At 50.6% G+C, this 12,685-nt stretch overlaps 1 protein-coding gene across 1 annotated transcript in view; it reads right to left on the bottom strand.

The window, feature by feature from the left end:
- Positions 1 to 12,685, bottom strand: part of LOC129823258 (potassium voltage-gated channel subfamily B member 2-like) — a 362,380-nt gene that overhangs the window by 332,721 nt on the left and 16,974 nt on the right. The window lies entirely within an intron of this gene.

Genomic DNA, 12,685 nt, shown 5'->3' with positions numbered 1-12,685 from the left:
AGAATTAAAGTAGGTTTACAGTATGTTAAATAGACCATAAGGGGACTGAGTGAATACCGGGACAAGATTTACAGTAGATTTACAGTAGAATTACAGTATGTTAAATAGACCATAGGGGGACTGAGTGAATACCTGGACAAGATTTGCAGTAGATTTACAGTAGATTTACAGAAGAATTACAATAGATTTACAGTAGATTTACAGTATGTTAAATAGACCATAAGGTGATAAAACATCTTTAGGCTTTTCACAAGATAAACTAAAGTGAAGTAGCTGAAGAATGAATTTGTCCAACAAGCTGAAAGGGTTGTCAGAAATGCTGATGCCTATCGATCCAGCTATGTAAGGACGGACAACAACTCATGCAGAGATGAAAGACAGGTAATGAAAAGAGTGGAGCACCTGGTACTCTATGCCAGACTCACAGAGAGAGAGAGAGAGACAGAGAGAGACAGAGAGAGACAGAGACAGAGACAGAGACAGAGACAGAGAGAGAGAGAGAGAGAGAGAGAGAGAGAGAGAGAGAGAGAGAGGAGAGAGATAGAGAGACAGAGAGAGGAGAGAGATAGAGAGACAAAGAGACAGAGAGAGACAGACAGAGAGAGAGGCTTTGACTTGCTGACTGAAGACTTCTCTCTCAAAACTGCAGCGTTTACACACTGGACCACACACACAGTCCCAGAGCAATGCACACACACACACACACACACACACACACACACACACACACACACACACACACTTCATCATTGTAAGAGGCTGTACACTCTTTCAGGACTAAAGGCGAACAATAAAGTCTGCCTTCAGAGATGAAAAAGGGGACACATTTTGTAGTTTTCTGACCAATCACGCGGCCTTGATTTGAAACTTTATTTAAAGCTTTGACATCATCAAGCTGTTCTCTTTTCATTTGATGTCAGAAGCTCTAGTCCAATCAACATGTTATGATGTCAGATGCTCCAGTCCAATCAACATGTTATGATGTCAGATGGTCCAGACCAATCAACATGTTATGATGTCAGATGCTCCAGTCCAATCAACATGTTATGATGTCAGATGGTCCAGTCCAATCAACATGTTTTTCTTGCTGTCACATGATTGTACGAAACACATGGCTCTGTAGTTATTCTCTAACTGTTTCTGACTGACTGTTTCTGACTGACTGTTTCTGACTGACTGTCTGAACGACTGACTGTCTGAACGACTGACTGTTTACTTTTGCAGGTTAGGAGGAAGGCGTGAGAGGACTACATAGCACTAGTCTCTCTCACACACACACACACACACACACACACACACACACACACACACACACACACACACACACACACACACACACACACACACACACACACACACACACACACACACACACACACACACACACACAGAGAGAGAGGACTTGGCACTTAGAACAGATGTTATTAGATGAATGGGAAGAGTAATGGAGGGGTCCACAGAACCTTACATCTCTCATGGGTTAAACTCCACTCTCATTTAAAGACAAGTACAGAACCTTACATCTCTCATGTTTGGGTTAAACTCCACTCTCATTTAAAGACAAGTACAGAACCTTACATCTCTCATGTTTGGGTTAAACTCCACTCTCATTTAAAGACAAGTACAGAACCTTACATCTCTCATGTTTGGGTTAAACTCCACTCTCATTTAAAGACAAGTACAGATCATTACATCTCTCATGTTGGGATTAAACTCTGTCTAGGAATTGCACCCTGTCTATGTCTGTCTAAGACCTGAACCCTGTCTGTCTAGAGTCACTGGGACCACGTATTGGGCCTGAACACTGTCTGTCTAGAGTCACTGGGCCTGAACCCTGTCTGTCTAGAGTCACTCGGCCTGAACCCTGTCTAGAGTCACTGGGCCTGAACCCTGTCTGTCTAGAGTCACTCGGCCTGAACCCTGTCTGTCTAGAGTCACTCGGCCCGAACCCTGTCTGTCTAGAGTCACTCGGCCTGAACCCTGTCTGTCTAGAGTCACTCGGCCTGAACCCTGTCTGTCTAGAGTCACTCGGCCTGAACCATGTCTGTCTAGAGTCACTCGGCCTGAACCATGTCTGTCTAGAGTCACTCGGCCTGAACCCTGTCTGTCTAGAGTCACTCGGCCTGAACCCTGTCTGTCTAGAGTCACTCGGCCTGAACCCTGTCTGTCTAGAGTCACTCGGCCTGAACCATGTCTGTCTAGAGTCACTCGGCCTGAACCCTGTCTGTCTCGGGTCACTGGGACCATGTATTGGGCCTGAACCCTGTCTGTCTAGAGTCACTCGGCCTGAACCCTGTCTGTCTAGAGTCACTCGGCCTGAACCCTGTCTGTCTAGAGTCACTCGGCCTGAACCCTGTCTGTCTCGGGTCACTGGGACCATGTATTGGGCCTGAACCCTGTCTGTCTAGAGTCATTGGGCCTATTTAGATCACATGTTTACTTTTATATGACGACTTGGGTTGTTAAACTCCGGCAACTTTAAGATATCTCAAAGGTTTGTGGAGGACTCCCAAATGAAGGATTCCCTCCTTGATTTGTTCCTCCTCATTCCAGAAATCATCCAACCGTGGTTTTCTGGAAATTATGTTTTTTTACGACTCCACACATCATTACTGAGCGGCCATCGTTCTTACAAACTTCAAATTACACACCCAGAGGACTCTCTAAGTGACACACCCAGGGGACTCTCTAATTGAAACACCCAGAGGACTCTCTAAGTGACACACCCAGGGGACTCTCTAAGTGACACACCCAGGGGACTCTCTAATTGAAACACCCAGAGGACTCTCTAAGTGACACACCCAGAGGACTCTCTAAGTGACACACCCAGAGGACTCTCTAAGTGACACACACAGGGGACTCTCTAAGTGACACATCCAGAGGACTCTCTAAGTGAAACATCCAGAGGACTCTCTAAGTGAAACACCCAGAGGACTCCCTAAGTGAAACATCCAGAGGACTCTCTAAGTGACACAACCAGAGTACTCTCTAAGTGACACATCCAGAGGACTCTCTAAGTGACACATCCAGAGGACTCTCTAAGCGACACATCCAGATGACTCTCTAAGTATCAACTAATATCTGTAATGTACTGTACTGTGTCAGTAAAATTGATCCTAAGTCATGTCATGAACACCACCTGTAAATAAGGTGTTGGGTGGACATGAGATGGAGCCCAACAATAGTTAAGACATATCATTCTGTTTTACAATACACATAAACACAGATCTGCTAGCTGAGTGGCCTCATCTCCTCACACAGATAAACTACACTTTGTTCCATCCCAGCTAGGGAGGAGACCAGTGGGACTAATAATGGGGTGAAGGGACCGATGGAGGTTAGAGGATGGAGGGCTGGAGGGCTGGAGGTATGGAGGGATGGAGGGATGGAGGGCTGGAGGGATGGAGGGCTGGAGGGCTGGAGGGATGGAGGGATGGAGGGCTAGAGGGATGGATAGAGGGATGGAGGGATGGAGGGATGGAGGGATGGAGGGCTAGAGGGATGGATAGAGGGATGGAGGGATGGAGGGATGGAGGGCTGGAGGGATGGAGGGTTAGAGGATGGAGGGATGGAGGGCTGGAGGGTTAGAGGATGGAGGGATGGAGGGTTGGAGGGATGGAGGGATGGAGGGATGGAGGGATGGAGGGATGGAGGGATGGAGGGGTGGAGGGGTGGAGGGCTGGAGGGTTAGAGGATGGAGGGCTGGAGGGCTGGAGGGTTAGAGGATGGAGGGATGGAGGGATGGAGGGCTGGAGGGGTGGAGGGGTGGAGGGATGGAGGGCTGGAAGGATGGAGGGTTAGAGGATGGAGGGATGGAGGGATGGAGGGCTGGAGGAATGGAGGGGTGGAGGGATGGAGGGCTGGAAGGATGGAGGGTTGGAGGGTTGGAGGGATGGAGGGATGGAGGGGTGGAGGGATGGAGGGTTAGAGGGCTGGAGGGCTGGAGGGTTAGAGGATAGAGGGTTAGAGGATGGAGGGTTAGAGGATGGAGGGTTAGAGGATAGAGGGGTGGAGGGTTAGAGGATGGAGGGTTGGAGGATGGAGGGTTAGAGGATGGGGGGTTAGAGGATGGGGGGTTAGAGGATGGAGGGGTGGAGGGGTGGAGGGTTAGAGGATGGAGGGTTAGAGGATGGAGGGATGGAGGGATGGAGGTTAGAGGATGGAGGGGTGGAGGATGGAGGGGTGGAGGGTTAGAGGATGGAGGGTTAGAGGATGGAGGGTTAGAGGATGGAGGGTTAGAGGATGGAGGGGTGGAGGGTTAGTGGATGGAGGGTTGGAGGATGGAGGGTTAGAGGATGGAGGGTTAGAGGATGGAGGGTTAGAGGATGGAGGGTTAGAGGATGGAGGGGTGGAGGGTTAGAGGATGGAGGGTTAGAGGATGGAGGGATGGAGGGATGGAGGGTTAGAGGATGGAGGGATGGAGGATGGAGGGGTGGAGGGTTAGAGGATGGAGGGTTAGAGCACGGAGGGTTAGAGCACGGAGGGTTAGAGGATGGAGGGTTAGAGGATGGGGGGTTAGAGGATGGAGGGGTGGAGGGGTGGAGGGTTAGAGGATGGAGGGTTAGAGGACGGAGAGTTAGAGGACGGAGGGTTAGAGGATGGAGGGATGGAGGGATGGAGGATGGAGGGGTGGAGGGTTAGAGCACGGAGGGTTAGAGGATGGAGGGTTAGAGGATAGAGGGTTAGAGTATGGAGGGTTAGAGGATGGAGGGTTAGAGGATGGAGGGTTAGAGGACGGAGGGTTAGAGGATGGATGGATGGAGGGATGGAGGATGGAGGGGTGGAGGGTTAGAGCACGGAGGGTTAGAGGATGGAGGGATGGAGGATGGAGGGGTGGTTAGAGCACGGAGGGTTAGAGGACGGAGGGATGGAGGGTTAGAGGATGGAGGGTTAGAGGATGGAGGGTTAGAGGATGGAGGGTTAGAGGATGGAGGGTTAGAGGACGGAGGTTTAGAGGATGGAGGGTTAGAGGACGGAGGGTTAGAGGACGGAGGGTTAGAGGATAGAGGGTTAGAGGATGGAGGGTTAGAGGATAGAGGGTTAGTGGATAGAGGGTTAGAGGATATAGGGTTAGTGGATAGAGGGTTAGAGGATAGAGGGTTAGAGGACGGAGGGTTAGAGGATGGAGGGTTAGAGGATGGATGGATGGAGGGATGGAGGATGGAGGGGTGGAGGGTTAAAGCACGGAGGGTTAGAGGATGGAGGGATGGAGGATGGAGGGTTGGTTAGAGCACGGAGGGTTAGAGGACGGAGGGATGGAGGGTTAGAGGATGGAGGGTTAGAGGATGGAGGGTTAGAGGATGGAGGGGTGGAGGGGTGGAGGGTTAGAGGACGGAGGGTTAGAGGATAGAGGGTTAGAGGATAGAGGGTTAGAGGATAGAGGGTTAGAGGATAGAGGGTTAGAGAATGGAGGGTTAGAGGATGGAGGGTTAGAGGACGGAGGTTTAGAGGACGGAGGGTTAGAGGACGGAGGGTTAGAGGATAGAGGGTTAGAGGATGGAGGGATGGAGGGTTAGAGGATGGAGGGTTAGAGGATGGAGGGTTAGAGGATGGAGGGTTAGAGGATGGAGGGTTAGAGGATGGAGGGCTAGAGGACGGAGGGTTAGAGGATGGAGGGATGGAGGGTTAGAGGATGGAGGGATGGAGGGTTAGAGGATGGAGGGATGGAGGGTTAGAGGATGGAGGGATGGAGGGTTAGAGGATGGAGGGCTAGAGGATGGAGGGTTAGAGGGTGGAGGGCTAGGAAGAGGGGATCATATTTAATGTCTTGGAGAGGGGATCATGAACACAGCTACCTCCTACAGCTGTAGTACCTGCATCCCAAATTCCCTCCTGCAGTGACAAGCTATAAGGAGACTGAAGAGGCGGAGGAGGTGGCAGGAGTGACAGGCTATAAGGAGCCTTAAAACTCGTTTTTCAACCACTCCACAAATTTCTTATTAACAAACTATAGTTTTGGCAAATCGGTTAGGACATCCACTTTGTACATGACACAAGTATTTTTTCCAACAATTGTTTACAGACAGATTATTTCTCTTATAATTCACTGTATCACAATTCCAGTAGGTCAGAAGTTTAAATATACTAAGTTGACAGTGCCTTTAAACAGCTTGGAATATTCCAGAAAATTATGTCATGACTTTGGAAGCTTCTGATAGGCGAATTGACCTCATTTGAGTCAATTGGAGGTGTACCTGTGGATCTATTTCAAGGCCTACCTTCAAACTCAGTGCCTCTATGCTTGACATCGTGGGAAAATCAAAAGAAATCAGCCAAGACCTCCACAAAAATTGGTAGACCTCCACAAGTCTGGTTCATTCTTGGGAGCAATTTCCAAACACCTGAAGGTACCACGTTCATCTGTACAAACAATAGTACGCAAGTACAAACACCATGGGACGACGAAGCCGTCATACCACTCAGGAAGGAGACACGTTTTTTCTTCTAGAAATGAACGTACGTTGGTGTGAAAAGTGAAAATCAATCCCAGAAAAACAGCAAAGGACCTTGTGAAGATGCTGGAGGAAACAGGTACAAAAGTATCTATATCCACAGTAAGGCTTGTCCTCTATCGACATAACCTGAAAGGCCGCTCAGCAAGGAAGAAGCCACTGCTCCAAAACCGCCATAAAAAAACAGACTACGGTTTGCAACTGCACATGGGGACAAAGATCGTACTTTTTAGAGAAATGTCCTCTGGTCTGATGAAACAAAAATAGAACTGTTTGGCCATAATGACCATCGTTATATTTGGAGGAAAAAGGGGGAGGTGTCACGTTCCTGACCTGTTTTCTGTTGTTTTGTATGTGTGTGATGGTCAGGGCGTGAGTTTTGGGTGGGCAGTCTATGTTTTCCGTTTCTATGTTGGTTTTGGGTTGCCTGGTATGGCTCTTAATTAGAGGCAGGTGTTTTGCGTTTTCCTCTAATTGAGAGTCATATTAAGGTAGGAGGTTCTCGCTGTTTGTTTGTGGGTGATTGTCGCTGTGTCTGTGTTTGTTGCACCACACGGTACTGTCTCGTCTCGTTCGTTCGGTCGTTCCTGTTTATGTGTTCCTCGTTTCATGTAAGTTCATAGTTTAGGTCTGTCTAGTTCGTTTTGTTGTTTTGTAAAATTATTCAAGTGTTCTTCGTGTGTTTAGTTTCGTCTTGTTAAATAAAGTTCATTATGTATTCACAACCCGCTGCACCTTGGTCAACTCACTCACCGAAAGAGAGCCGTTACAGAATCACCCACCAAACCCAGATCAAGCAGCGGGTTAACGGACAGCAACGACAGCAGCAGTGGGAAAAGGAGGATTGGACATGGGAAGAGATCCTGGACGGTAAAGGACCCTGGGCAGAGCCAGAGGAGTGTCGCCGTTCCAAGGCGGAGCTGGAGGCATCGAAAGCGGAGAGGCGACGTTATGAGGAGGCAGCACGGAAGCAAGGCTGGAAGCCCGCAAGTACTACCCTAAAATTTCTTGGGGGGGGGCTAAGAGGTAGTGGGCCGAGGGCAGGTAGGAGACCTGCGCCCACTTCCCAGGCTAACCGTGGAGAGCGGGAGTACGGGCAGACGCCGTGTTACGCAGTAGAGCGCACGGTGTCTCCTGTACGGGTGCATAGCCCAGTGCGGGTTATTCCACCTCCCCGCACTGGTAGGGCTAGATTGGGCATTGAGCCAAATGTCATGAGGCCGGCCCTACATATCTGGCCACCAGTACGTCTCCTTGGGCCGGCTTACATGGCACCAGCCTTACGCATGGTGTCCCCGGTTCGCCAACACAGCCCAGTGCGGGTTATTCCACCTCCCCGCACTGGACGGGCTACGGGGAGCATGCAACCAGGTAAGGTTGGGCAGGTTCAGTGCTCAAGGGAGCAAATACGCCTGCACGGTCCGGTATTTCCGGCGCTACCTCCTCGCCCCAGCCCAGTACCACCAGTGCCTACACCACGCACCAGGCTTCCAGTGCGTTTTAAGAGCCCTGTTCCTCCTCCACGCACTCTCCCTATGGTGCGTGTCTCCAGCCCAGTGCCTCCAGTTCCGGCACCACGCACTAAGCCATCTGTGCGTCTCCAGAGCCCTGTACGCACTGTTCCTTCTCCCCGCACTCGCCCTGAGGTGCGTGCCCTCAGCCCGGTACCTCCAGTTCCGGTACCACGCACCAGGCCAATAGTGCGCTTCGAGAGGTCAGTGTGCCCTGTTCCTGCTCCCCGCACTAGCCTTGTAGTGCGTGCCGTCATCCCGGTACCTCCAGTTCCGGCACCACGCACCAGGCCTACTGTGCGCCTCAGCAGGGCAGAGTCGGCCGTCTGCCCAACGCCTTCTGCACTGCCTGTCTGCCCAGCGCCGTCTGAGCCATCTGTCTGTCCAGCGCCTTCTGAGCCATCTGTCTGCCCAGCGCCGTCTGAGCCATCTGTCTGCCCAGCGCCGTCTGAGCCATCTGTCTGCCCAGCGCCGTCTGAGCCATCTGTCTGCCCAGCGCCGTCTGAGCCATCTGTCTGCCCAGCGCCGTCTGAGCCATCTGTCTGCCCAGCGCCGTCTGAGCCATCTGTCTGCCCAGCGCCGTCTGAGCCATCTGTCTGCCCAGCGCCGTCTGAGCCATCTGTCTGCCCAGCGCCGTCTGAGCCATCTGTCTGCCCAGCGCCGTCTGAGCCATCTGTCTGCCCAGCGCCGTCTGAGCCATCCGTCTGCCCAGCGCCGTCTGAGCCATCCGTCTGCCCAGCGCCTTCTGAGCCATCCGTCTGCCCAGCGCCTTCTGAGCCATCCGTCTGCCCAGCGCCTTCTGAGCCGCCCGTCTGTCCCGAGCCATTAGAGCCGTCCGTCAGTCAGGAGCCGCTAGAGCCGTCCGTCAGTCAGGAGCCGCCAGAGCCGCCAGCCAGTCAGGAGCCGCCAGAGCCGCCAGCCAGTCAGGAGCCGCCAGAGCCGCCAGCCAGTCAGGAGCCGCCAGAGCATCCAGCCAGTCAGGAGCCGCCAGAGTCGCCAGCCAGTCAGGAGCTGCCCTACAGTCAGGAGCTGCCCTACAGTCATGAGCTGCCCTACAGTCATGAGCTGCCCTACAGTCATGAGCTACTCTACAGTCATGAGCTGCCCTACAGTCATGAGCTGCCCCACAGTCATGAGCTGCCCTACAGTCAGGAGCTGTCCCTCAGCCCGGACCTGCCAGAGTCCCTCAGCCCGGACCTGCCAGAGTCCCTCAGCCCGGACCTGCCAGAGTCCCTCAGCCCGGACCTGCCAGAGTCCCTCAGCCCGGACCTGCCAGAGTCCCTCAGCCCGGACCTGCCAGAGTCCCTCAGCCCGGACCTGCCAGAGTCCCTCAGCCCGGACCTGCCAGAGTCCCTCAGCCCGGACCTGCCAGAGTCCCTCAGCCCGGACCTGCCAGAGTCCCTCAGCCAGGACCTGCCAGAGTCCCTCAGCCAGGAATGGCCAGAGTCCCTCAGCCAGGACCTGCCGCCCCTTATCCCGGTGCTGCCCCTTATCCCGGTGCTGCCCCTTATCCCGGTGCTGCCCCTTCATTTAGGTGGTTTTAGTTGGAGGGTGGTCATTGGGAGGGGAATACAGAAGCAGGGAGTGACTATGGTGGTGTGGGGACAGCGTCCGGAGCCTGAGCCACCACCGTGGTCAGATGCCCACCCAGACCCTCCCCTGGACTTTGTGCTGGTGCGCCCGGCGTTCGCACCTTGAGGGGGGGGGGTTCTGTCACGTTCCTGACCTGTTTTCTGTTGTTTTGTATGTGTGTGATGGTCAGGGCGTGAGTTTTGGGTGGGCAGTCTATGTTTTCCGTTTCTATGTTGGTTTTGGGTTGCCTGGTATGGCTCTTGATTAGAGGCAGGTGTTTTGCGTTTTCCTCTAATGGAGAGTCATATTAAGGTAGGAGGTTCTCACTGTTTGTTTGTGGGTGATTGTCGCTGTGTCTGTGTTTGTTGCACCACACGGTACTGTCTCGTCTCGTTCGTTCGGTCGTTCCTGTTTATGTGTTCCTCGTTTCATGTAAGTTCATAGTTTAGGTCTGTCTAGTTCGTTTTGTTGTTTTGTAAAATTATTCAAGTGTTCTTCGTGTGTTTAGTTTCGTCTTGTTAAATAAAGTTCATTATGTATTCACAACCCGCTGTGCCTTGGTCAACTCACTCACCGAAAGAGAGCCGTTACAGGAGGCTTGCAAGCCGAAGAACACCATCCCAACCGTGAAGCACGGGGGTGGCAGCATCATGTTGTGGGGTGCTTTGCTGCAGGAGGGACTGGTGCACTTCACAAAATAGATGGCATCATGTGATGGCATCAAATTATGTGGAAATATTGAAGCAACATCTCCAGACATCAGTCAGGAAGTTAAAGCTTGGTCGCAAATGGGTCTTCCAAATGGACAATGACCCCAAGCATACTTCCAAAGTTGTGGCAAAATGGCTTAAGGACAACAAAGTCAAGGTATTGGATTGGCCATCACAAAGCCCTGACCTCAATCCTAGAGAAAATTTGTGGGCAGAACTAAAAAAGCGTGTGCGAGCAAGGAGGCCTAAAAACCTGACTACGTTACACCAGCTCTGTCAGGAGGAATGGGTCAAAATTGACCCAACTTATTATGGGAAGCTTGTGGAAGGCTACCCGAAACGTTTGACCCAAGTTAAACAATTTAAAGGCAATGCTACCAAATACTAATTGAGTGCATGTAAACTTCTGACCCACTGGGAATGTGATGAAAGAAATAAAAACTGAAATAAATAATTCTATCTACTATTATTCTGACAATTCAAAATCTTAAAATAAAGTGGTGATCCTCACTGACCTAAGACAGGACATTTTTACTAGGATTAAATGTCAGTAATTGTGAAAAACTGAGTTTAAATGTATTTGGCTAAGGTGTATGTAAACTTCCGACTGTAAATTACTTCAATAGGAAACCCCAACCTAAATCAAATGAAATTCTGCTGAGTGTGTCTGGAGAGGAACGTGACTCTAATGGGGAACCTGAAAGGAGACACAGGCTGTAACTCTAGTGGGGAACCTGAATGGAGACACAGGCTGTAACTCTAATGGGGAACCTGAACGGAGACACAGGCTGTAACTCTAATGGGGAACCTGAATGGAGACACAGGCTGTAACTAATGGGGAACCTGAATGGAGACACAGGCTGTCACTCTAATGGGGAACCTGAAAGGAGAGACAGGCTGTAACTCTAGTGGGGAACCTGAACGGAGACACATGTTGAAACTCTAATGGGGAACCTGAACGGAGACACAGGCTGTAACTCTAGTGGGGAACCTGAACGGAGACACAGGCTGTAACTCTAATGGGGAACCTGAATGGAGACACAGGAGTGATGGTTGATGTTAATGGGCCTCTGTACGCCTATGAAGATATTCCATAAAAAATCTGCCGTTTCCAGCTACAATAGTCATTTACAACATTAACAATGTCTACACTGTATTTCTGATCAATTTGATGTTATTTTAATGGACAAAAAATGTGCTCTTCTTTCAAAAACAAGAACATTTATAAGTGACTCCAAACTTTTGAACGGTAGTGTACAAATATATGCATGAGCAACGACAGAGAGGCATAGGCAAGATGCAATAGATTGTAAAAAATACAGTATATACATATGAGATGAGTAATGCAAGATATGTAAACACGATTAAAGTGTCCAATGAAATCAAGTCTGTATGTAGGCAAAGGGATTAACCGTAGTAGGATTACATGCATCAACTAGAGACAGCTGTGTAGTGGGAGGGAGAGGAAGAAGGACGGAGTGAGGGATGTCGATAGAGAGAGGGATGGAGGAAGAAACAGAGAGAGGGGGATTGTGGGAAGAGATGGAGAGAGGAGGATTGTGGAACGAGATGGAGAGAGGGGGATTGTGGGACGAGATGGAGGAAGAGACAGAGAGAGGGGGATTGTGGGATGAGATGGAGGAAGAGACAGAGAGAGGGGGATTGTGGGACGAGATGGAGAGAGGGATGGAGGAAGAAACAGAGGAGGATTGTGGGACGAGATGGAGAGAGGGATGGAGGAAGAGACAGAGAGAGGGGGATTGTGGGACGAGATGGAGAGAGGGATGGAGGAAGAAACAGAGGGGGATTGTGGGACGAGATGGAGAGAGAGGAAAAGACAGAGGTAGTCAGAGACATAGCATAGAGAAGAGGACATGCAGTGAAAGAGGAAGAGAGGGATGGATGGACAGAGAGAGATAAAGTGATGGAAGGACAGAGGGAGATAAAGTGATGGAAGGACAGAGGGAGATAAAGTGATGGATGGATGGAGAGACACAGCCATCTAAGTGATACACCGGAAATGTCTTACTCACTGGATCTGAAAGCAAACCTTTCTCATCAATAATGAACATGGTGGTCATGAGTAGGAGGGAGGGAGGGAGGGAGGGAGGGAGGGAGGGAGGGTCCGTCCGTCCGTCCGTCCGTGTGTGTCTTGGGAGTGTCCGTCTGTCTGTCTGTGAATGGGGTGTTTATGAATGTATATACGGTACCAGTTATTGATTATGGTGTCTGTGGGGCGCTCTGAAAAGAGCAATGTAATTTATGGAGGACACATCATGTATTGACTTATTTGAAACTTTTAAGGACTATATGAGTTGTCATTTGTGTTGATGTTAGCAGCAGACCATTTTTTAAATTTATTTATTAATTTTGTAATTTTTTGTCTGTTCCTAAATGTGCCGTGTGTCTTTCTTTCAATTAGCTGTGAGTGAGGATGGAT

The sequence above is a fragment of the Salvelinus fontinalis genome, chromosome 25 (assembly GCF_029448725.1).
Source record: "Salvelinus fontinalis isolate EN_2023a chromosome 25, ASM2944872v1, whole genome shotgun sequence".
Taxonomy (NCBI): domain Eukaryota; kingdom Metazoa; phylum Chordata; class Actinopteri; order Salmoniformes; family Salmonidae; genus Salvelinus; species Salvelinus fontinalis.
This window is presented reverse-complemented; position numbering and strand designations above follow the sequence as displayed.